This window comes from Typopeltis vanoorti, chromosome 7 (genome assembly GCF_054136105.1).
Source record: "Typopeltis vanoorti isolate ZY-2024b chromosome 7, IOZ_Tvanoo_1.0, whole genome shotgun sequence".
In the NCBI taxonomy this organism is placed as follows: Eukaryota; Metazoa; Arthropoda; class Arachnida; order Uropygi; family Thelyphonidae; genus Typopeltis; species Typopeltis vanoorti.
Genome location: NC_143555.1, coordinates 103065684 through 103089579, shown reverse-complemented (window position 1 = coordinate 103089579; position 23896 = coordinate 103065684). Strand labels below are relative to the sequence as shown.

Genomic DNA, 23896 nt, shown 5'->3' with positions numbered 1-23896 from the left:
AAATGAATACAGATCACCATATAACACTAAAAGAAAGGAAAAGACAAGAGGCTGAGTGGGATGGAGAGCTTTTATTCACAATATCACGAGTCAAAATAGACTGGATGGCACATAACAATATATATATATATTATATATATATATATATACACGTCCTGCAAATAGGGAGGTTAAACTAACACTGGAACAGACTCAGGTACAACCAATTACTCATGCATCCTACATAACCAAACATGCCTGCATAAGACTGGTTGTATGAAGAATGACATCATTCCACAGGTCTATTTTCCAGTGTTCCAAAGTCCAAATTCTGGGTGCCATGACATCCAAATGCCAATGTACATGCATTGTTAAAAGCTTATGGCTACCTGCACCTGAAAACTGATTGGATCTTGCCTTTAAACTTTCATTTCTTCAAAACATTGGCAAGTGTGGACTTAGAAAGCACAATAACACATAGCCATTTTCCACAAATGACATTTATCATTCCCCTACAAAAAAGGCTAATTCTTTCCATGTACTCACAGTTTGGCATCTTGTATGCCAAACAATGAACAAGAGTGTAAAAAACAAATTACAGTTAATCCTTGAACAATGCAGGGGAGGGGGTGATTCCCAAAAAACTTAACTACTAATAGCCTGCTGTTGACCGGAAGCTTTACCGATTACATAAATAGTCGATTAACATATTTTGTATGGTATGTATTATATACTATATTCTTACAATAAAGTACGCTAGAGAAAAGAAAATATTAAAGAAAATCATAAGGAAGTGAAAATACATTTGTATTGTATTTATCAATACCATAAGTTTACGTTGTCTGTTTACAAGATGAATCGCATGTCTGTCAGTACCTGCATCAATATTCTCTTATATGATACAAAACAATGTAGATGTTATACGTATTACTAATACTAGACACCAAAAATAATAATCTGAAAAAGAAATTCATGTTTATTTACAGGTATAATGATTCATGCATTGATAAGCCAGCAAAAGTTGGTCAATTGGTAGAGCCTTTGCTACTAACGGCTCAGCAAAAAGTTACACAAGTTTGAGTTAGTAGTTGGAAGAGGATCAATCATTCGATGCTGTTAGCACACACTCCCTCGACGAATCTTATGTGACTCCCTGGAGGTGCCACATAATAATAACAAAGCAGCAGCAATACGATTGCTTTATGGTAGCCTAGTACAATCGATGCTTTGCGGTAGTCTAGCTCATACACTAATGAATGAATCGTTATAAAATTTTTATTTCATGCTAATTAACAGTTAATTTCATGCCATTATGATTTAATACTGCATCCTTATGTTTGTTTATATTTCTCTCGCCTGCAAACAGCATGTACGTCTGTAAGAGTTTGTGTGCATAAGTTTCGATAAATTTTAACTTTTTATAATAGATGCGTGTAGACTTTATGGAGTAAATGATAAAATAGACCAGCATCTACATATACTTTATGCACTCATGACATATCTAACTTTCTTAATTTTTCCGATATTTCTATGAACGCGTATAAGCGAACCCACGTTCTTCAAGGGTCAACTGTACTCTCACATTAATCCAGTGGCGTAGCTAGGAGGGGCGGCACTTTGAACCTTTACAATTAATTCTAAAATACAGTCCCGAGAACTCATTTCCAAATATTGTAATACTATTGCAAATTTTCCTCACAATTGCTGTAAGTGTTGTTAGTTGTGAGTAGGACCGCGTCAACCGGAGGTGTAAGGGGGTGCACCGCACCCGAGCGACATTTTATATAGCCAATTAGCCAATATCTAATTTGGATTATACAATGCAGTATTAGGGGTGGCCCATAAAAGTTTACACCAGGGCGACAAATACCTTTCGAATGCCCCTGGTTGTGAGAGGAGTTTTTTCTAAATAAAATTGATTAAGAATTACCTATATTATTATGAAATAGACTTCGCCAATGTCATCGACGATTTTGCTAACAGAAAAGCAAGAAAAAATAACATTTTAGAATGTTGAAATTAAAGTTTTACTTAAAAAATAAATAGTGTTTTAATTTATTTCCCTATAGTTTTGACTTCTTGTAATATTTTTGGTATTGAGAGGGGCGGCAACAGCTCTAGCTACGCCACTGCATTAATCACTGAACTCTTTACGGACCACAAATTTTTGCAAATTGTGCAGTAATATTTTTGGAAAGAGTGCATCTGGTGGTATAGTTATAAGGGGTAGCGGGATATAAGTTCATTTTTAAAGCTGCTGTGATAGGAGAGAGAGGAACAATTAATTATTAAGAGATTGGGTGAGATTACAAATACTTTTTCGGTTTTTAAAATTTTTAGGTTTCTTAATACAATTTATTTCAATTTGTACTAATATGTATTGAAAAAAAAAAGAAAGAATTTGCATTAAAACTGAAATTTTTCAAAAAACCTCGTGGTTAATTTAATTGAAAATTACACTATTTTAAAATGCTTTCCGGAGGTACGCAAAATTTCCCCCTTCCCATCTAGATCATGTCTCAATCTACTATTTGCGATAATCTTACTTATACATTAAATACGTAAAGATAAATTAATATAAAAATACTTATATTTCGTAACGAGTATCTCGCCTTATCAAAGTGAACACAAAAAGAACGAACCGTTACTGAAGCAAGAATGGAATGAAAACTGTTAAGAGTGCATTCTTTCTATCGTTCTACAGCCAGTAATGATAGTTCTCCTTCTAGACAGGGACTCAACATTAGTAGGCATTTGATCCATGATTTCATAATGGTCTTCTTGAAAAAAATCAGACAGTTAAAAAATATCGGAACTCAGTCATTTCCATACTTCTAATCATGCTGCTATACGTACGATTTTTACAGTCCCCTTTTTCACAGCAGTGTTCCATTAGAGTTTCATATTTGTTTTCTTACCCTCCTCTTCAACGTTATATTTCGCGGCCTGGCATCTGGCATGCTAGTGATGAAGATTAATCAGGATCAAAAAAAAAAAAAAAAAAGCCTAGTTTTTCTTAACCGGGCGCAAGGCAGTTCTGTTCTGTCTGATGTGCAATATGTTTGTTTTAACTAATGTAGCATCATACCAAAAAAAGGCGAAAATTCCTGTGTGATCTGAATGTTTACAGAATGCTATTGTTTATATCCTATTTATATCATATATTAATATAACCTCATGAAACTCAAAATAGAGGTTTAATTTTAATTACGATTCATTAAAAAAAAAGTACGATCTAACGACTAGTAAAAAAAATCACTGAATCCTATACATATAGTTGCTTTAAACGTATAATAAATTATTATTACTATTATTACATCAACTCTCCTAGAGTCAAAGACTCATCGAAGGAGAGACAGGTTTATACCATTAACAATTACATATTATACACATGCTAGAATAAGAAATTTAATTGAACGTTAAGTAAAATAACATGATTGACTAAAAAAGGGTACACCGAAAGGCACTAGAAACTAAATCGGCTTTGCCCATTTAATATAGTAAAATTAAACAATTACTTCTCGCTAAGTTTTTCCATAAATAAATATCGCCTCCATAACTGTCACAGCAAAATTTATCAAATAAATAGTGTTCAAGGGATTTGCAGTAAGTGATTAACCTACCTTTTCCAGAAGCCACGCACACTACACTACGTAAAGGCGTGAGCTGACCTTACGCTATTAAACCACCTTATTATGCCACAGTGAAATTCTAAGTAATAAATACAACAGATATCCAGTTTAATAAGACCCCGTTAACAATCCCATGGAGAAGCTCCAGCTGTTTAAATCATTAAATTTAAGCATTAGTTATTGTCTTGACTTCCTCTTTCGCAAGAGTATAACTTACTTAGATGTAGAACGCAAACACAAAACATTCACAATTTAGAAAATCGCTAGGCTTTAAATAATACAACCTGAAACCCATATAGTAAATCTCAAATGCTACTTATGTCGAGCTGTAGCAATCTACTGGTCTTAAGCATTACTTAAACGACCTCTATCTTTTTCAAAGGGACAGCCTATGAAACGTGATTATATCCCGTTTGACAGTTGTGCTCAAGTAACCTAAAAATTGTATTACATGGGAATAGGGGGAGCTCAAAGACATCATTGAAGTTAAGCAAGAGACTGACTAAAAGTAAGATTATCAGACTTGGTTACAAAGTAAACAATGAATATTCTCAATTTTAGTTTTGAACGTTTTAGTCAGCAATTACGTATAAACTGATTATTAGTATATATGCCACATATATACCGTACATAAACATTGAACTTCCCAATCCATAGAAGTCTCAGAAACAAAACATGATACTTGTTTTCAATACTGTACGTTAAAAAAAAAAAAAAATAATAATAATAATAATAAGATAAAATAAAAATTTAAAAAAAAAAGTGAACGTCCAAGTGAACTCTAAAGCTAAGTAAGAAATTCAGTATTTACTTATTCATTTTAATATTAAAATTATTAAATTAAAAAGTATTAAAATTTTAATAATTTTACTTTTGGAGTAAAGTATGTTTATATTTACAGGGTACTTGAATTTATGCGACTTCTGCAGTGATATAATAATTTTTTCCCCTAAGGTAAATCATAAAATGTGTTCTCAACTCTCCCCTATGTTACCACAAAAAGCAGTCTTATCCAATTTGCTAGACTGACTAGCAAAAAATAAAAAATAAATAAATAAAATAAAACAGCGAACTTCAACTGATCATAACTAACTAGTATAGGCAGTGGCATAGCTAGAGCTTTTGCCGCTCCTCTCAATACACACCAAAAATACTACAAAAAGTCAAAACGACGTAGGGAAAGAAAAGTGAAAGAAATTAAAACACTGTGTTTATGTTTATTTTAGTTGTAAGTATAGTTGTTGAAAACTAATTATTAATTAAGTAATGAAATTACTAAGTTAACATAAATAGAATAATCGTCGAAATATAAAATTGTCTCACGTGAAAAGTGCAGCCCGGGACTGACCCCCCCTCCCCCTAGCTACGCCACTGAGTATAGGTAGTTAGTCAAGATTAAATAACTAGTAAGTCTTGAGGTGAGCTAAGACTATACTCCCCTCCCCAAGGAATCAGAACAAAAAAATGCATTTTCAATTAATTAAATAACAAAAGAAACATAATATCTGACTTATAATATAAATTAAAAATTTGAAATAAATGCTATTAATAAAATACCGTTGTAAATTACATTAATAAGATAAATAAAAAACTAACATGATCTGTCAATCGGTCTTCCTAAAATCTCAGTTTTTCCCTCCCTTCTCTTGAAACCAAAATCTGAATTCACTCTTGAATTCAGATTTCATCGTCATTCATCTTCAAATAATGATTATTTTCAATATGCTGAGAGTATGCGCACTGATAGCACTACTAGGTTTTTATTTATTTATTTTATGCGTTAAACGTATAAAATTTTTATTTTATGCGTTTCGGTTTGTGGCTGGAGTATTTCGTCCGCTTCCAAGCTGTGCCCGGGGAAATTTCCAGCTCGCTGTGTTCTAGTTAAAGCTGCTTGGTTTATGACAATTGCAAAAAACTAAGTGTGACTGAGCTTATGTAGCCATAAATCATTTGTCACATTTTCTCGTTATCACTGGTGTGCATTCGGTTACACAGGAAATATGGTGAAGAATAATAAAATCGTAATTTAAGTGGAGATAAAACATTCTCGAAACGCAGCTAGCGATTTATAAGTATATATGAATATTTAACACTGGGAATTTCAATATCTTATAAATGTATATAAATGAATGCACCACCTGAAGTAGATATTTTGAAAATTCTATCCAACTTGCAAAACAATTGGGGAAAAAAAATAACGCTTATTGATTTAAATGTCTCTTAAATAATGAAAATAAAATTATACATTCGTGAAAACTTTATGCAATTTCAAGTATCTCAATTCGTACACATTACGGCTTTGCGTGGAAACTTTTCCGATAGCAAATTGTCAATCTCTTGTTCAAGAACTTAATCTGTATAAAGTCATGGAGTACAAACAGGCATTGAAAATTCATTTTCTGGGTTCAAGCTCAACTGCTTAATAATTTCGGAACAACGAAATATCTACGACGAAGAGATAAAACTAGAGCAAGAGTCCCAGCATTTTCGATGCCTACTCTGAACAGTGATAAGGAATGACTCGGAGAAGAAAGAGTTTTTAGGCAATCATCTCGTGCTTTTCTAAAAAATCCTGACAGCGATTAATGCAGTCTCTCTCGTCCACTTATTTACACCATTCTGTTACCAAGGCATTTTCAGTTGCTACAAATACTGCTATGACCACTGTATACCAGAATTGGCATCAGTAATTCGTCCCCCCCCCCTTCAAATCTTTGAAAAAAAAATTCAAAGTTATGATAAGCAGCGATCATTAGAAGTTCAACTGCACATTTACAAAATAACCCCCCCCCCATGGTTATTCCCCACCTCTCCTATTGCAGTCGTTTCGAAGAGCGTTTCTCAAATTGTGGGTCTTGAAATCAATTTAAGTGAGATGCGATCAGCATTTTTTTTTTTATTTTTTTTATGGACGCCGATTTCGTAGCTTTAAAAAAGTCGTTAGATTTGAACAAAAGTTTTTTGTTCGAATCTAACGACTTAAAACAAATGAACGTCAAGATTAGAAAATGTCGGTCACACTCGATAACAGGCCAAATCGGTAAGGGACTGAAAATTCATTTTCTGGGTTCACGCTCAACTGCTTAATATTTTCTGAACAACGAAATATCTACGACGAAGAGACTAAACATAGCAAGGGTCCCAGCATTTTCGATGCCTACTCTGAACAGTGATAAAGAATACTCGGGGATGAAAGAGTTTTTAAGCAATCAATTCGTGCTTTTCTAAAAAAATTTTGATTCTCTTTCTAAAAAAAAAATTCTGACGTTTGCTTTCACTGGAGATCTTGCGGCATGTGTCTTCATAAGTATTAAAAAAATAAATTTAAAAAAAAATAAATAAATAAAAATTCCATTTAGCTCTCAGACCAATGCTGGTTACGAATTATTAACCGAGGTTAGGGCCTTCTCCTTAACTGCATGCGTAGTCATCACGACACTGTTGTGTTATGGGTCTTGTCACCTTTTATGTGAAGAAAAAAAGAAAAAGAAGAACAAACAATGATCATTATATACGGCATTTATATTATTATTACGAAGAAAAAAAAGTGTTTGAAATCGAAGTAAAATTTTCTTGGCGTGTATCAACCTTTTTGCATTCATTTGTCAAATAGAACGGCATTAGTTTTTTTTTGTTTTGTTTTGTTTAATTTTCAAAAATATCAAATCAAGATTGCTTCTTATAACTCTTGTGAAAGAGAACGGTAACTTTTGATAACAGCGAAAGTTAAATATGAAATTACTAATCGGACTTTTGTTCTTAAACTTTGTCGTTGAAAACCAACACTTAAAGATATCACATTCCGCAGCTGCATGTGCTTTCTGTTGACGACAAATTTTTGTTTTCCCATCCACTTCACTCAAGTATTAATATTATGAATCCTCATTAACAAATGATAAGCGATAAGTTTTAAACTTATGGCTTACAGCAATCCTCTCACCAATTCTATACGTCTCTGCTTTCAAACTAATTCTGTCATGGTGAATGTGACTACATTTCTCGCTTGGAGAGAGTGGTGAATGAATGGAATAAGTTGCCAGTCAGATGTGAGTGCTTTATCTGTTAATGGATTCAAGGAAAGGTACAAGACATAGTGGGTAGATAGTCTTGATCTCCTACGATGAGTCTTCGGACACCATGGAGATGCCAGTACAATAATAATCATGTTAATAAAATCTAAATCGTGTAAAGTTGAAGATTCTTTTGGTTTTTCATATTTGCTAGCTCTCGGATTCAAAGTGAAGCTTTTTTAAATCATACTTTTGACCATTTTTAATGGAAACAGGTATAAGCTCGTTCACCACAAGAAAATCTTATATTCGTGTCTCCGTACCACAGCTTCAACAAAAATGGAACCAATACAGGCAGAAGTAAAGCCTGTTGACCAGAACGAAAATGACTCACCAGATGGCACATCAGGCATAAACTTTAACGCAGAATCTGCTATTATTTATGATTGTGTTCAAAGTTGATGGGGGAAAAAAATTGAAACACGGAAATTATGTTCGCACAATAAAATACATTATCTATATACACGAACTCAAAGTTTCAGATCAGAGATTTTAGGATTTTATTGGGAGGTGGAGGGAAGGAGGAAAAAAAAAAACATTCAAAGGTTCTCTTATTGGATCTTGGCGCAATCCAAAGACCTCACCACAAATGTAGAACCTTAATATCTGAAGCAGTCTCCTTCTAAGCGTCCGGCGCCTCGCTACTCTACGAGACTTGCTTGCTATTATGTAAAAGCTCCTCAAATTGCTGGATGTGAATATCAAATTCAATATAGGAGTTCCGAAAGTTTTACATTCAGTGTTGGAATGCAGAGATATCCATATGCTACAAACAGAATACAAATTCCTAAAATTAATTCTTCTGTAACAATGCAGTCCCACCTATGTGAAATCTTCCACTCACTGATTACAGCATTAACCTCCACTTTTTAGGGGAATGATAATTACTCTGCATGAACCCTTCGTGGATAATTATTTTAAAGCTATAGGACAATCTCTCTGCCAAGGTACCAATATAGTTCTGCTCATATATACACACAAATACTTTTTTTTCCCGGAAAAATATGACTTAACTTACCTAAGGTCATTTAACGGCTAGTGCATGGAAACATTTGAAACTGCTGTACAGGGTGAAAATACAATATACTTTCGTATCGAATTAATGAGATTACTCTACTCTGAAAAAGGAAGTTTTCATGTGTGCTTGTGAATCTGACTACGGTAAAGTGTTTTCTGCACTTCTTTCGAGGGCGGCTAAGAACCCCCACTCATTTCTGGAAGCACTCAAAATGAAGTGCCTGGAGACCTTAATTCACATCGTTCGCCGTTCGTAGTATTAAAACCAATGTTATATACTGATAGAAAGCAACATATCTAATTCATATCTCAAAAAAAAAAAAAAAATGGAACTGCATTTTTAAATACATTATCCAAGTATTTAAAAATATTGCACCTACTGGATAGATGATGGAGACTTTTCATTGAAGGAATTAAGTCATGATCTCGATAGGAAACTAGTATGTTTTTGTGCATAAATATATATATATATTTTTTTTTAAGTTATGATTTTAATGTAATGGGTTTGTGTTAGTGGCGCAATTTTATATCTACACTAGTCATCCCAACACATTTCCTATTTTATGGCAATTTACAGAAATGATTTTTATAATTAGAAACTCATAGCACGTTAGCTCCATGAATGAAGTCAGACAATCCTGGAACCAAACCAAACCTGGTCCTTTTTCAAAAAAGGTTTCGAAATAAGTAGAATGGTAACCTCACTCCAGCGATGAAAATTGCACAATGTAGCAAACAGAAAACGAGTGACCTCTCAAAACTCTCAGTAATAATAATAATAATAATAATAATACCATCTAGGGAAGTATACATATTAGAAAGATGTATTGCTCCTCGATGAATATACATTGTCATTATTGATATATGCTGGTAAAACGTTGTGAGAGTCATAATGCCTTATGTGTTTGGATCGTGAAATTAAAATGGAACAAAGTGCCAATATTAAGTTTTTGTGTTAAGCTGGATAAAGGTATCAAGGAGAGATGGTGAAGAAAGATATATTTGCAATTGTGTAAGTCTATCATCATGGGCACGTGTTGTTGCGTGGCCTAAATTTCTGCCATGGTAGAGAACAATTCGCACACCAGAATTAGTTGGAATATTCCGATAAATTACAACCAACATACACTGTTCAACATTCAAAATGATTTATGGAGATCTATGCGCTAATGAGAAAACGATTTGTCAAATAATTACACGAAAATTCGAAGAAAAAGGTTTGTTCCACAAACGTTAAATGGCCAAAACGAGCGAACTGAACACAGACCTCATTGAAGCCGATGAAAGAAACAGAAACTTCACGAATTCGATCATCACAGATGAAGAGATGTGATGTTTTGGATATACACGAAACTAAACAATGCAGAATGGATGTTGAAAGTCTCCCCAAAAACAAAAATGTTCAAGTAACGTCAAAAAAATCAAAACAGCACTGATCACTTTCTACTATACCGAAGGAATTGTTCGCAAAGAGTTCATGCCAAATAGTCAAATTGTTAATGGTGCCTACTGTTTAGATGTTCTGAAACGTTTGATACTGAGGCCGCAGTCGTTCTGCGGCCTCAGAATCAAAAAGAGAAGAGTTGGTTTCCTCTTTGGTTTCGCTCCAAGCCACAAAGCACTATCTAACGTTAACATCCATGTACTAGCCAGACTTATTAGTGTGAGCCTGTTTGGTGTGAATGTGCTTCAAAAACTCAAAGTAGTGACGAAAACTTTGAACAGTGTATATGTTACGCGCAGATTATGAAATCGCACAATTCACGGAATGCGCAACATTTTTGCTCATTCCATGAACTGTATAACGCGCTTGTACAGTTCGTGGAATCCTAAAATATCACTTTATTAAGTTAATAGTGATGAATCGTCACATATGTAAGCTGAGGATCCTGCAACTCAAGCCGAGAAACTAACCTTACTAAATACGACGAAAGGAATTCTGATGTAATGTTGTACAAATTTACTGAGTTTCCGCACATCATGCGCTGCTGCTGTTACTATGCACCCAATTCATGAAAATGAGTAGAAAATAATGCTCATTTCATGAATTGTGGAAAATTCTACACATTCCACGAACTGTACAAGCGAGTTATACAGTTCATGGATTGTGCGATTTCATAATTTGCGCATAACATACTGTATATATCAAAAGAAGCCTTCCACAAGTCATTCCGGTCGCTTCGTACTTTCAATGTTTCAACTCTAGAAGGTACTTTAAATGCAACTTAATAAATTTAGAAATACCCTTCATTGTTTCTTTTTTACTGCCTTAGTCGGATTTTCCAACGAGCACATTGTGTTTCCACTATATAACATTCGCCAAAATCCATCTGGAATCTTCGCTCATTTCATGAGTGAAGTGTTGATTTAGCCAGTGAACTGCTCTAGAGAACCTAGGGCTGGATTAACCATTAAGCAAAATAAGCACGTGCTTAGGGCATCATGGAAAGGGGGGGCACCACAGAATTTCTGCTTTAGTTAGATGACGAATTTAATTTAAATTAACTTTTAATTAGTTTTTCATTGTTTTTATCTTTTCTTACTGTTACTTACTTTGTTTCAATAAATAATGACGTGTAGAAGGCCTAATAAAACTTTAACCACGTGTATGACGGTTTGTTTACACCGTATTATCGCCACGACGCTTTCTGGCACTACCATTGTGCCAAATGAGGTAATTTTTTATAATTAAGGTAACCATTTTATTTTCCTGTCTGTTTTAGGTCTTGCTTTAATAAATTATGTCTTATAAAAGGCTTCAGAAGCAAATATAAAACAAATCACGTGGTTGTCTCAGAAACGCGCCTCCGGTAAAAGGCCTAGCTGTCGCAGAAGTGCGACTCCGGTAAAATAAGAGTTAATTAAAGCACGAAAGCACAATATTCAGCTGTAAGCCGAAAATTAAATTGTTCGTATGATTTTGCCTGTGATATTTTGGAGGTATCAGGAATAATAATAATAATAATAATAATAATAATAATAATATGCGTAACTGTGTTGATTACCACCTAATATTCAACAAAATAATCTTTTGATTTCTGTATTTAACAGATCCCAAGAACCAAGATGAAACGTGTTCAGTTAAGTAGTGCACAAAAGTGAAAACTATCAAAAAAGAAACAAGAGGAGACTTTGGAATTAGATTCCAAGACTGCAAAGGTGACTGATTTCTTCACACAAGTTCCACAACATTATATACCAATTCCTGATCAGAGCCAATCTCCGTCATCAGAAGTGGACACAAATACCACTTTGATCACTTCAAAATCAAAATATGATGTTGGAATCATCAAGGTGTCACAAGGAGGTTCATCTAGCACATGTCTCACTACTGACCTCACTTTGTAAATTCTCTTGATATCTCTACTGCAAATGATGCAAGTTGCTTTACAAAACATTCTAAGGTTGAAATAATTGCTGAAAACGAAAGTTCAGTGGGCCATGGTGATGGTGGTGAAATGATCCAGTCTGCAAAAGATGAAGTAAATATAGCAAAAGATCCAGAGTTGTGGCTTGATTTCTCTGCTGATGACGTGGCTTATTGGACTGCTTGTGGACCCAGTGACTGTCAACACCGCAATGGGCCATTTGACAAGTCTTACCGACATTGCAGTAGTGGCAAACCAGTAAGATACTGCTCGCAGAAACTTTTTGTTGGGACAAAAGCCAATGGTGAGGAATACAAGAGAGAGTGGCTATTGTATTCACCATCAACGGGATCAGTTTATTGTTTTGTTTGTAAACTGTTTGCTCCTAAAAAGTTCTCACATTTTGTTACAAGAGAAGGGTTCAGTGACTGGCGAAATACTATCGTAATTAATCAACATGAAAAAAGCTCTACTCACTAAGACTCTATACTAATATACTTAACTCGCAGACAAGGTGTAGGGTTGGAACAACAGTTGGAAAAACAAATTCAGGAAGAGTGTGATTACTGGGAACATGTCCTGAGGCGTGTCATAGCTGTTATTCTTACGTTAGCTAAACGTGGCTTGGCTTTGAGGAACAGAAGAAAGATTTGCATCATTGCAAAATGGGAACTTTTTAGGGCTGCTTGAGCTCATAAGTCAGTTTGATCCATTTTTAGCAGGTCACATTGCGAAATATGGAAATTGTGGCAAAGGAAATCCTTCTTATCTGTCCAAAGCCACCTGTGAGGAACTCATTCAACTGATGGCTCAAAAGGTCCACGTGCTTATTGTTGATGAAGTAAAATCTTCTAGTTATTTTAGTTTGTCAGTTGATTCAACACCATATCTGTCACATATCGACCAGTTAAGTGTTATACTTAGGTACTTAAAAGATGGACAACCTATTGAACGCTTTTTAACCTTTTGGAAATGAAAAGCCATACTGGTGAGGAAATGGCAAATCAGGTGTTGCAGTACTTACGTAAAGTTTGTCAGCTAAACTTTTCAAAATGTCAGCTAAACTTTTCAAAATCTTATGACAACGCTGCTAACGTGTCTGGGCATTATAAGGGGATGCGGCAAAAAATTTTAGAAACAAACAAGTTTGCCATATATGTGCCCTGTGCAGCTCATTCACTAAATTCGGTAGGCCGAAGTGCTGTTGACTGCTGTCAAGAGGCGGTTAATTTCTTCTCTACAGTGCGGTTGCTCTATACCTTTTTTTTCAGCCTCAACCAGCCGGTGGACAATTCTTAAAGATTGTATTGGAAATGAAAAAAATGTCTTAAAATCCCTCTCTGATACCATATGGGAGGCACATGCTATGGCAACAGCAGCAATTTTGAAATCTTTCCTTCAAAGTTTAGAAGGGTTAGACTGTATAGCCAAAGACCAGTCACAAAAGGGAGACACTAGAAGAGAAGCAGATAAAATTGCAAATAAGATGCAAGAGCTAGAATTTGTTTTTATGTTGAATTTTTGGGATGAGATTTTGCAAAATTTTCATAGAGTAAGCCAAGTTCTGCAGAATGAGGATGTCAACTTAAAAACATGTGCAGATTTGTATGGATCAATAGCTGACCAATTATGCACTTCACGAAATGAATTTGAAAGATATGAAGCAGCTACAAAGGAAGTGCTACCATTTGTTGATTACAAGGCAGCTCACACTCGCAAACGTATCAGAAGGAAGGTACCCAATGACGGAGATGCTCCAGAAGTATATCTGAATGCCCGAGATAAATTTCGTATCACCACCTTTTACACAATTGTTGACAAACTTGAAACTGAGATGAGAAGAAGAGAGATATACAAAGAAATATCAGAGAGATTTTCTTTTCTAAGTGATGTGCCACATAATGCTACTTCAGTGACTTCATCATCTACTGAAATTGAAAGGTATTCTCAATGTTGTCAAAAGCTGATTGACGCTTACCCAGAGGACTAGAACACTAATTTCTAAGCTGAGTTTCAGTAGTTTCACTCATATGTGCGCCATAAGTTCAGTGCAACAAAAAAAATGTAAAAACAAGATTGAGTCATGCTGAACTTTATAAAGTAATTGTAGAAGACAATATTGAGCGTGCCTTTCCAAATGTAGTACATTGCCTTTCGTATATTTTTAACATTAATGGTCACAAATTGTTCAGCTGAGCGTTCATTTTCTCAGTTGAAGTATATTAAAAATCCCATCAGAACAACTATGCAACAAGGCAGGTTGAATGCCTTATCTCTACTAAGTATAGAAGCAGATGTGTTACGTAAGATTAATTTTGAGGATCTGATCAAAGACTTTGCAATTAAAAAAAGTAGGAGAAAACTTTTCAAATCTAAATAAAGTTGAAGTATACAAAAATAAACATTATTTTCTATCTTACTATAAGTTTTGTTTCATTTTGAAAAATAAACATTTATTTTATGGTTTATTATTGTTCATATTTTGAATTACATATATATGGGGCACCAAAATCTTTTAAGTGCTTAGGGCCTCTATGGGTCTTAATCCGGCCCTGAGAGAACCACTTACTGAAGACAACTAAGAGCGTATTGTCTAGTTATATAGGCATAACGGTATTGTGTACTCTTATATTTGTGTAAGTAAATTATGCAAGTTTTTTCGTCTATGAATATATATATTTTTTTTAAACATAAAGAGTAAACTAATATAATGGCAGTAAACTCTGCGACCATTGTGATACCTCAATTGTTATGATTCTCGCCTTGAATTGTCGTATTATTTAAAACAGCAGAGAGCTTCGGCAAATCAGCATATTTGCCTTGTATTAATTTTTTTTTGAAAATCTCACTACCAGACAGTACTGTCTCAAACTCATAAAATAGTTTTCTTAGTGGTAGTAGAGGACCAGTGATATTAGCGACACTACATTGTCGGAAGTTATAAAGAATGGCAGGCAAACAAAGGACAAAAGCATTGGAGATCGTAAGGGTCGCAGCGCTACTACTAATAATTTACTTCACGCTTTGCGTTTAAAGTCAGAGGAACTGATATATTCATAGCTCAAGTTCGACAGATATTATACTTATTTATTCCAGCTCATAAGTCTTCCGCCGTAATAACAGGGATTTAATATAATGACACACATACACATAAAAATGTTACAAGGGCAAGATAATAGCTAAAAAGCTAAGCTTTAGGTTAAAGCCTAGATACATATTATATTCGTTCTGCCTAGAGAGATTTTAATAAAATTTTGTTTGAGATCGTTACAAAAAGTTATGTTTTACCACAATTGGTCTGAATCCGAACACTAAACATTTACAGGAGCGAAATTATGCAAAACAATAAAATGAGATAAAGTCAATAACTCTGCTTATGACTAGGCGAAATTTAGTGATATCTGGTACTGCGAGCTTTCACAAAGAAATATTTCATGTAATCCCAATTTTAGTTTAAAGGATTACTAGGAGCTAAATCAAGCATAATGTTTAGAAAAATAATAACTATGCTGCGACTAAGATCTCTATTAAAATTTGTGTGTACATCCCAATTTTAGATTCAATCGGCCATTTATGAGGTAAAAATATATAATATAATACATGATAATAATTATCATCTCTACCATAATTGTCATTCTTCTCATCTGAGGACTTGTAATCCGATGTATTAGTGTCCATCACTTGACCCTGTCTTCTATCATTCTAAGGGTCATCTTAGTCCACTTAAATCAGGGATTTGATCTAGACATCTGGGCCTGCCTCTTCTTCTTCTAACTCCTGGCATCTTGCCCTACATGAAGAGTTCTTTCAATGCTCCCTCCTTTTCCAAGCTCACATTTCAAAAGCATTAATCTTCTTAATCGCCTTACACAGTGTCCAAGGTTCTGAGCCATAAAGAACCACAGAGAAGACCAAGGATCTGACCGGTCTGATCTTTGTATCAATAGATTTTTTTCTATTCTTCCTGATATTTGTGAAATGGATCATTGTTGATCTTCCCATCATAATTCATCTTATTATCTCCATATGACTGCCATTGTCAGAGAGCAATGAATCGGGATAGACAGACTGATAAACTTTTTTCTACCTTAAGCTGCATTTCCATTGTGACAATGGAAATAATGAAGTATTTCCATTGTGATTCTTCTCAAGTATCGTTTTTGTTTTACTGATCTTAATCTCGAGTCCAAATGTCAAGCTAGGTCACTCTGTTCTTGCAGAAGTTCGTGCCATTTTCATTTTCTGTCATTCACTACTCTCCAAGCAAAAAATTCAGTCCTCATGCCACTGCTAACCTAACTCTTACTCAATTTCCAGGGATGATTCCTTATTTTGATCCTAAGTGCTGAAATACTTCCTCTGCATGAATCTTATAAAAACCTTTCAGTAACTTAAATATTTCTATCATATCTCACTTTTCCGCCCATCAACCAACTTTTGCAATCCATAAACCCTCAAACAATCGTCATAGGGAGAATTCAACAAACCACCCTCAATTGTTTACTCGCCTCTGGTTCCTCTCCACCACTTCCTCATCCCCAAGAAACTAGACCTCAGCAGAGTAATCCAAATGTGACCGTATCAAGGACATATAAAGAGAAATGATAACTTTTTAGGTTACCTTTGCTCGTCAGTGATTTCTTCAAAAACCTAGTAACCCTATGAGTATCCTTAGCTTGCCCACCTTAGCAATAACGACATCCCCAAATCCCTAGTTCCATCAATTTCCTGGAGTATAGCTTCATGAATGTGGCGCACAGCATGCAATCTTTCATCCCAAAACGCATAACCTTTACACTTTTCCATATTAAACTGCACCCATAATCTTTTACCTATAATGTCCGTTTCGTTAAATCATCCTTCAAGTACGCTGATTAACTATTACGCTACCCATTCAGCAAACTGAATATCGCCCTTCAAGTCATTTCCTACATCATTTATATACTAGTTAAAACAGTAGTGGACTGAGCATAGAGCCTTGCGGCAGCACACCACTAGTCACCTGTTTTCTATTGGTTTCTGCTCCTCCATATACTACTCTTTTATATCTGTTCATCAGCTATCCTCGTATCCATATTAGAAGTTTCATATCCATCTTCATTCGTTCCAGTTTGCGCGACAAAGTTCTATGTGGCCATCCCATTTACCCAAATCAACAATCACTATTATAAAAAGTTAGATAACTACTAAGGTGATCTACTTTTCACAAAACCATATTGCTCCCATTCCGTCAGAGAGTATCACATCCTTTAAAATCGAGTTCTGCTAGGAGTTTGGCCACCAATACATGATAAAATATTTATTTTGTTGATAACTGTTATTATTCTCATCCGGTATGCAGTTTAATAACGATAAATCGATTTGGTTTCTCCATCTGATAACTGATTTTTTTAAGAAATATTTATAACAAAATTCATAAATTACATCGATTGCAAATTGTTTCTGTAATTACTGCATTTTGCTGAAGTGTAACAGATCGTTAAAAAAAAAAAAGGCTTCAAGTATAAACGTTTATACATTTTTTTTTTCTTTTTGAAATTTCTATTACCATATAATTAAAGTTTTCGAACAAAATGGTAGTGAATCAACACTCTATCTATTAAATGTTAATTCCCTATTTCATTTTGAAATACATATAACGGTTTCGGATATAGACTCCACTGCTACAAAATCTAAGGGTCTGTGAAATTTCACAAAAAGATCTCCAGCCAGATTGTTTTGGTTTGGTTTGAATTACAGCCAAATTAACAAAGACGATGGGATCAACATATTATTTCTGTTAATTACAACGTACAATGTTTCGTGGAAACGAAACACCCTAGTTTCTGGGATTCCACTTCCATACCAGACCAACCACTCTTCAGTTCATAATCATTTATAATAGTTCATTACATCCTTAGAGGGGGGGGGGGGGGGGATCTGAGCTCAGATCTTTCCAATCGAAGGGCCTGTGTTGCGCTGTCTTCGTGAATGTGCAATTAGAAAGAACATAATGAAGTAACGGCGGAAAAACAAGTAAAGTAAGCAAAATGCAAAACGTTAGTTTTTGAACAATAAATGTCAGTATTTAAAAACAGCTATTTTAAAAACAAGGGGTATAATTTATAGAAATGGGTTTACAAGGGGTACACAAGTGGAAAAAGGTTGGGAACCACTGATCTAGAAGAATACCGACAGCGCTTCTTGAGTTTGTCTTCACTCCACAGAAGTCTACGCAATCTACACCCCATGTTTTTTTAAAAAAAACATCCTCTTGCTCATCACACTTATACAACTTCTCAGTATAATCTCACTTTTTCTCCCCCCCCCCCCGAGTCTGTGAATGATCTCTTTCCTATCTAATTCGGTAATACCCCTCACCACCAGTTTAAGTCCTGATATTAGTTTAATTATTAATATCTGAACTCCTCTCCAGGAGTGCCTCATCACCGTGGATCAAATATTTGCATATCTCCAGGTTTCCTTCTACATATAAGAAAAAGTCCTGCAAAATGAAGACGTAATGTGATGGCTAGGTGTGATTCACAGTAGTCATAAACATATTTGCATTGTTTTGTTCCTCCATCTCTTCACTAAGCTATTATATGCTTACTGATATTAATAAGTTCAGATATTAATAATTAAACTAATATCAGGACTTAAACTGGTGGTGAGGGGTATTACCGAATTAGATAGGAAAGAGATCATTCACAGACTCGGGGGGGGTGAGAAAAGTGAGATTATACTGAGAAGTTGTATAAGTGTGATGAGCAAGAGGATGTTTTTTTTAAAAAAACATGGGGTGTAGATTGCGTAGACTTCTGTGGAGTGAAGACAAACTCAAGAAGCGCTGTCGGTATTCTTCTAGATCAGTGGTTCCCAACCTTTTTCCACTTGTGTACCCCTTTTAAACCCATTTCTATAAATTATACCCCTTGTTTTTAAAATAGCTGTTTTTAAATACTGACATTTATTGTTCAAAAACTAACGTTTTGCATTTTGCTTACTTTACTTATTTTTCCACCGTTACTGATTATTTTTCGTGTATATATACAGGGTGTTCGGGATAAATTTGACATATTTATAATTAATTATATTTTTCCGTAAGTTACATGTATTAACACACACTTCTCTTCATTTAAAAGTTTGGACCCTTCTTCATTCATATACAAGATGTCAGAAAGGATGGATAGCTGGAACCCACCTGAATCATGGAAGAGAATAACTTGTATCATGATGATTCGTGCCCGCCATCAAAATAAGGATATTACGACTGCTGCCCAATGCTCCCTGAATACAGTAAAAACAATCAGGCATGAACTAGAGACTTGCAATGGTGACTACGAGGATGTAGCAAGAAGAAAGATCCCTAGCAGACGATCTGATTGCGTTCGTACAGCAGAATTCCTCGCAAATCTGCAGGAACAGGTGTTGAAGAACCCTGGCATTGGAATTCGGGCTTTGTTCGTGGAGTTGCTAACTGTAGTCAAGCCCTGGATAACAAGGGTAGGCAATGGTAGGCCGTATGTATGGCAGCAGGATTCGGCCCCTTGCCACACCTCTGGGAAAAGTCAAAAATGGTTGTCTGAAAATTTCTACGACTTCACCAGTCCAAATGTTTGGCCTCCAAACTCCCCAGACCTTAACCCCATGGATTATTTTGTATGGGGCTCAGTTGAAAAAGACACCAATCGCACTTCCAGTAATACAAAAGCCCAGTTAATGGATAAAATTAAAACAGTTTTTGCGGCCCTTCCCAGGGAGACTGTAGCATCAGCTTGTTCGAGGTTCCGAAGCAGAATTGAAGCTGTGATCGATGCTAATGGTGGTTATTTTGAGTAAATCTTGTTGATAGTATTGTAATTAACTCTGCCTGTAATGTTTTTTTGTCAATTCATTAAATTTAATAGATACAAAGAAGATTTTCTTTTTCCTTACGAAACTGTCAAATTTATCCCGAACACCCTGTATATATATATTATAATAGGTAACTACGAAATATATCTTCTTCCCATCATCTATTAGGCCTAGTGGCCTGTTACGGAGTCGTACCCATACCGAGGATAAGATGGCTAGCCCTATACCTTCCGGTGTGTGCTATGACTGTAACCTGTGTGTTCACGGGACCGGTTTGCCTGCTTGCGGGATGAAAAACCCCAGATAAACTGGGGAGAAAAACCATGCTGTCCATGCCCAAGACCGGCTAACTTGGATATGGCTGAGAAAGATCCTTAAGCCCCTCACGTCGGCGACCAGAATCGAACCTAGGACACTCCTTTCCCAGGCATATGGTTGCGAAGCGCATAGCCACTGGGCGCGGACACGAAATATATGAAAACGGAAATAACAATGGAAAGTGTGCATTTGCTATAAAGTAGTTTGTTGGTTCGTGGTCTGGTGCGAAAGACCGACAAACACAACTGCGTGTTGTGTTTAACTCGGTGATTCTCAACCTAAGGGGAGCGCTCCCCAAAGGGGGAACGAAATACAGTATGTAAAGGGGATGCGAAGAAAGTGAAAATCAAAGGAAAAAACTGAAAATCAAAGGAAAAAACTGAAAAACTACTTTATTGAAACAAAAGCATTTAATGAAACCATTTATTGACACAAAAACAATATTAAAACATACACTGAAAATAAAATAATAAAATGTATAAAATCGTGTTAAAATCAATTAGGCTTATGGAAACATAAATATTGCAAAATATACCGAGCAACTAATTAAAACTAAACAATAAATCTAAAAATTAATGGCTTCCTTGGGCCTGTGTTGAGGAGTAAAGATTTTCATATGATGGAAATTGACACTCTTAGTTCTCTTTCTATATTTAACTGAGATCTATATTTTAATTTTAAGGAAGCCACTGCAGAAAACCCTGTTTCACAAAGATAAGATGTTAGAAATGACAAAAGTGCACGAAAAGCTCTTGACTTTAGTGCAGAAAATTCATTATCAACACCGGCCCAAAATTCAAACAGCGATTTAGAGCAAATTGTCTTTTGATTTCGCCGCTTGATGTGAAGGCTATAAATTGTTCCTCTTCTTCAATTGAGAAACCTTCAGGGGTAATTTGAAATGGATCTCTAACCTACTCGTACATTGCCATTATGTTGTCGTCGGTTATAAAATAGTTTCTAAAATTCTTCGTCAACATTGTCAGATGATTTTCAATAGTTGCAAATAAAACTTTGATGTGTTGCTCTTCGGCCTTGTAAGTTTTGATAAATTCCTCCATATTTGCAAACATTTTTAATTTTTGTTGCTTTACCTTTTTGTTCCATAACTAGTTTTTTTTTACAAAAAAGCATTAACTTTGTCACTCATCTCTAAGATATGTGTATTTTTTCCTTGGAGTTGCATGTTTAATATAATTAGTTTCATGTCCACCAAGTAGCTCAATTTCATCACAAATATGTGGTCTCTAAACTTCTCTGCTTCTTCGTGATTTTTCTCTTCCAAGAAGATTGCCATTTCCTCTTTTAATTCGCAAACCACGTTGTAAACATTTCCCTGTGATAACCATCTTGTCTCGCAGTAAAATAATAACACTGAATGTTCCGCACCAGCCATGTCTTTGCAAAGTTCAGAAAACAGTCTTGATTTTAAGGGTCTGATTTTTATATAATTCACCACGATTATAACTGTTGTTAGCACAACATTCAGATCAGGACTCATTTCCTTTGCAGCAAGAGCTTCTCCATGAATCATGCAATGTGCCCAAATACATTGTGATTTTTCCCTCACAAGGGCTTGTAAACTTTTAAACCTTCCAGACATAACTTGAGCACCATCAGTGCAAATTCCAACACAATTTTTCCATGTTTCCCTTGCATATAAAATCGTCCAATATTTTGAACAATTTAGGTGCTGTGGGCTCTTCTTTCTATTGGTTCATAAAACATAACTCTTCAACTGCTGATAATCCATCGCAAAATCGAACATAAGCAATTAAATGACAATCCTTGTTGCTATCTGTTGCCTCGTCAAGCTGAATTGAGAATAACTGATCACAAAGCTTCGACAAAAGTTGTTGCTGCATATCTTGGCATATATCATCAATTCGCCGAGCAGCAGTATCATTTGATAGAGGTATGCACTGTAGTTGTTTAGTAAAACTTTCTACAAGCATAGCTTCCACAATATCAATCGCAGCTGGCAGAATTACTTCTCCGATAGTGTGGGGCTTTTTGCACCTGGCTATTTTTTATGCAGCTTTGTAAGAAGCTAGTAAAGCTTTTTCATTTACAGACAAAATTTTTTTAATTCTTTTTTTTTTTTTTTGCTTTTCAACCGTTTGGCAGCAAAGACCTCTCGAGGTTTGTTAACATACTTCTTATGAAGTGTTTTAAAATGTCTTTTAAGTTTATTCGGTTTCATGCTATCAGCCGCCAAATTTTTCAACAAATAACACACAGTGATCATTCTTTAGCCAGCAATGGTTGATCGATTGGTAGAACCTCTGCTACTAATGGCTCAAAAGTTAAGCAAGTTTGAGCGCGGTTAGTAGTTGGAAGGGATTCAATCGTTCGATGCTGTTGGCACACACTCTCCCTCGATGAGTCTTTGGACTCCCTGGAAGTGTCACATAATAATAATAATTTACTTCAGTTTTTGTAAAACCGAAATCTAAATATTCTGCTGCATACTTTCTTAATTTTACTTTCTGAGTGATATTCTGTGAACCCGAATTTGTTGACGTCGACGCTCCACAGTCGTCAGATACCCGTCAGATTTCTGCGAGTATAAATAAAGCTTGAAATGGCAAGACAGCAGTAATACTGCAACAGTGAGAAGTCGATGGTCGGCGTTATTTTACTCCTGTTCGCAACGACTGTGATACGATTAAAAATTTATCCATTTTTTCTACACTAGAAAAGATTGTTTTTATATCGTGTATCACAGTCGTTGCGAACAGGAGTAAAATAACGTCGACCATCGACTTCTCACTGTTGCAGTATTACTGCTGTCTTGCCATTTCAAGCTTTATTTATACTCGCAGAAACATTTCCAGAACATTCGAGACTTCCCGTGATGAAATAGCGAATGTTTCCGAAAGGCCGATACGATTCAACGGTCTGTGCAGTGATGCCAAATCTATACAATTTTCGAATGACTTGATGACGCATTTAAATTTGTATGAGTATTTAAAATTTTTCATTAATTCCTATATTTTTTTTTTTGCTAACTTTTATGGGTTTTGTCAATGCCTCAACATAAGAAATGCAAGGGGAGGAAGTTGGGGGGGGAACTAATATTTAAAAATGGGGCATACATGAAAATAAGGTTGAGAAATATTGGTTTAACTAGAGAAGACCGGACTTCGTGTAAAATCATCAATTGTTTTTTGTTGCACTGCTGAGGATGTTTAATCATTTCAGCTGACTTCTTGAACGTTCGTGAAAAAAATCTGTATCTGTAATCTTATGTGACAGATGGGTGTACGATTGTGATTAGTAGCAAGCGTGTTTAGGACTAGATATTTTGTTTGGAGAGTGATGAATGGGTTGTCAGAGATGGTTCGTCAGTGAATGAATTTAAGGAGAGAATGGATATTGTGTGAATAATGGATCTCCCGCGAGATACCTGTATAATAATAATATGTGGAGCATTTTGGAATGCTTCCATAATACTTAATGCTTGGTTTCGATTATATGTGCTGCCAGTCCTGATTTATATTCGCAAATTACCAGTAGTTCGCAGTAGACTACTAACCAGCAAACTACTTTATAGCAAATGCGCGCTTTACATTGTTATTCCTGTTTTCAAATATTACCCAGTGTACGTTACCTTTATAACCTTTTTTGTTTTATTTATTTATTGCATTCGTTCACTTACTTTTCCTGACGA

At 35.3% G+C, this 23896-nt stretch overlaps 1 protein-coding gene across 4 annotated transcripts in view; it reads right to left on the bottom strand.

The window, feature by feature from the left end:
* LOC150104923 (uncharacterized) overlaps nucleotides 1-23896 on the bottom strand; it is a 431839-nt gene that overhangs the window by 266878 nt on the left and 141065 nt on the right. Inside the window, exon 1 of one of the 4 annotated variants that reach the window (XM_090395429.1) lies at nucleotides 3603-3787. The exons of the other annotated variants lie outside the window; for them this stretch is intronic. The gene's annotated coding sequence lies outside the window, so the exon portion shown is untranslated. Of the gene's footprint in view, nucleotides 1-3602; nucleotides 3788-23896 lie in introns of those variants that run through there. 4 annotated transcript variants of the gene reach the window in all.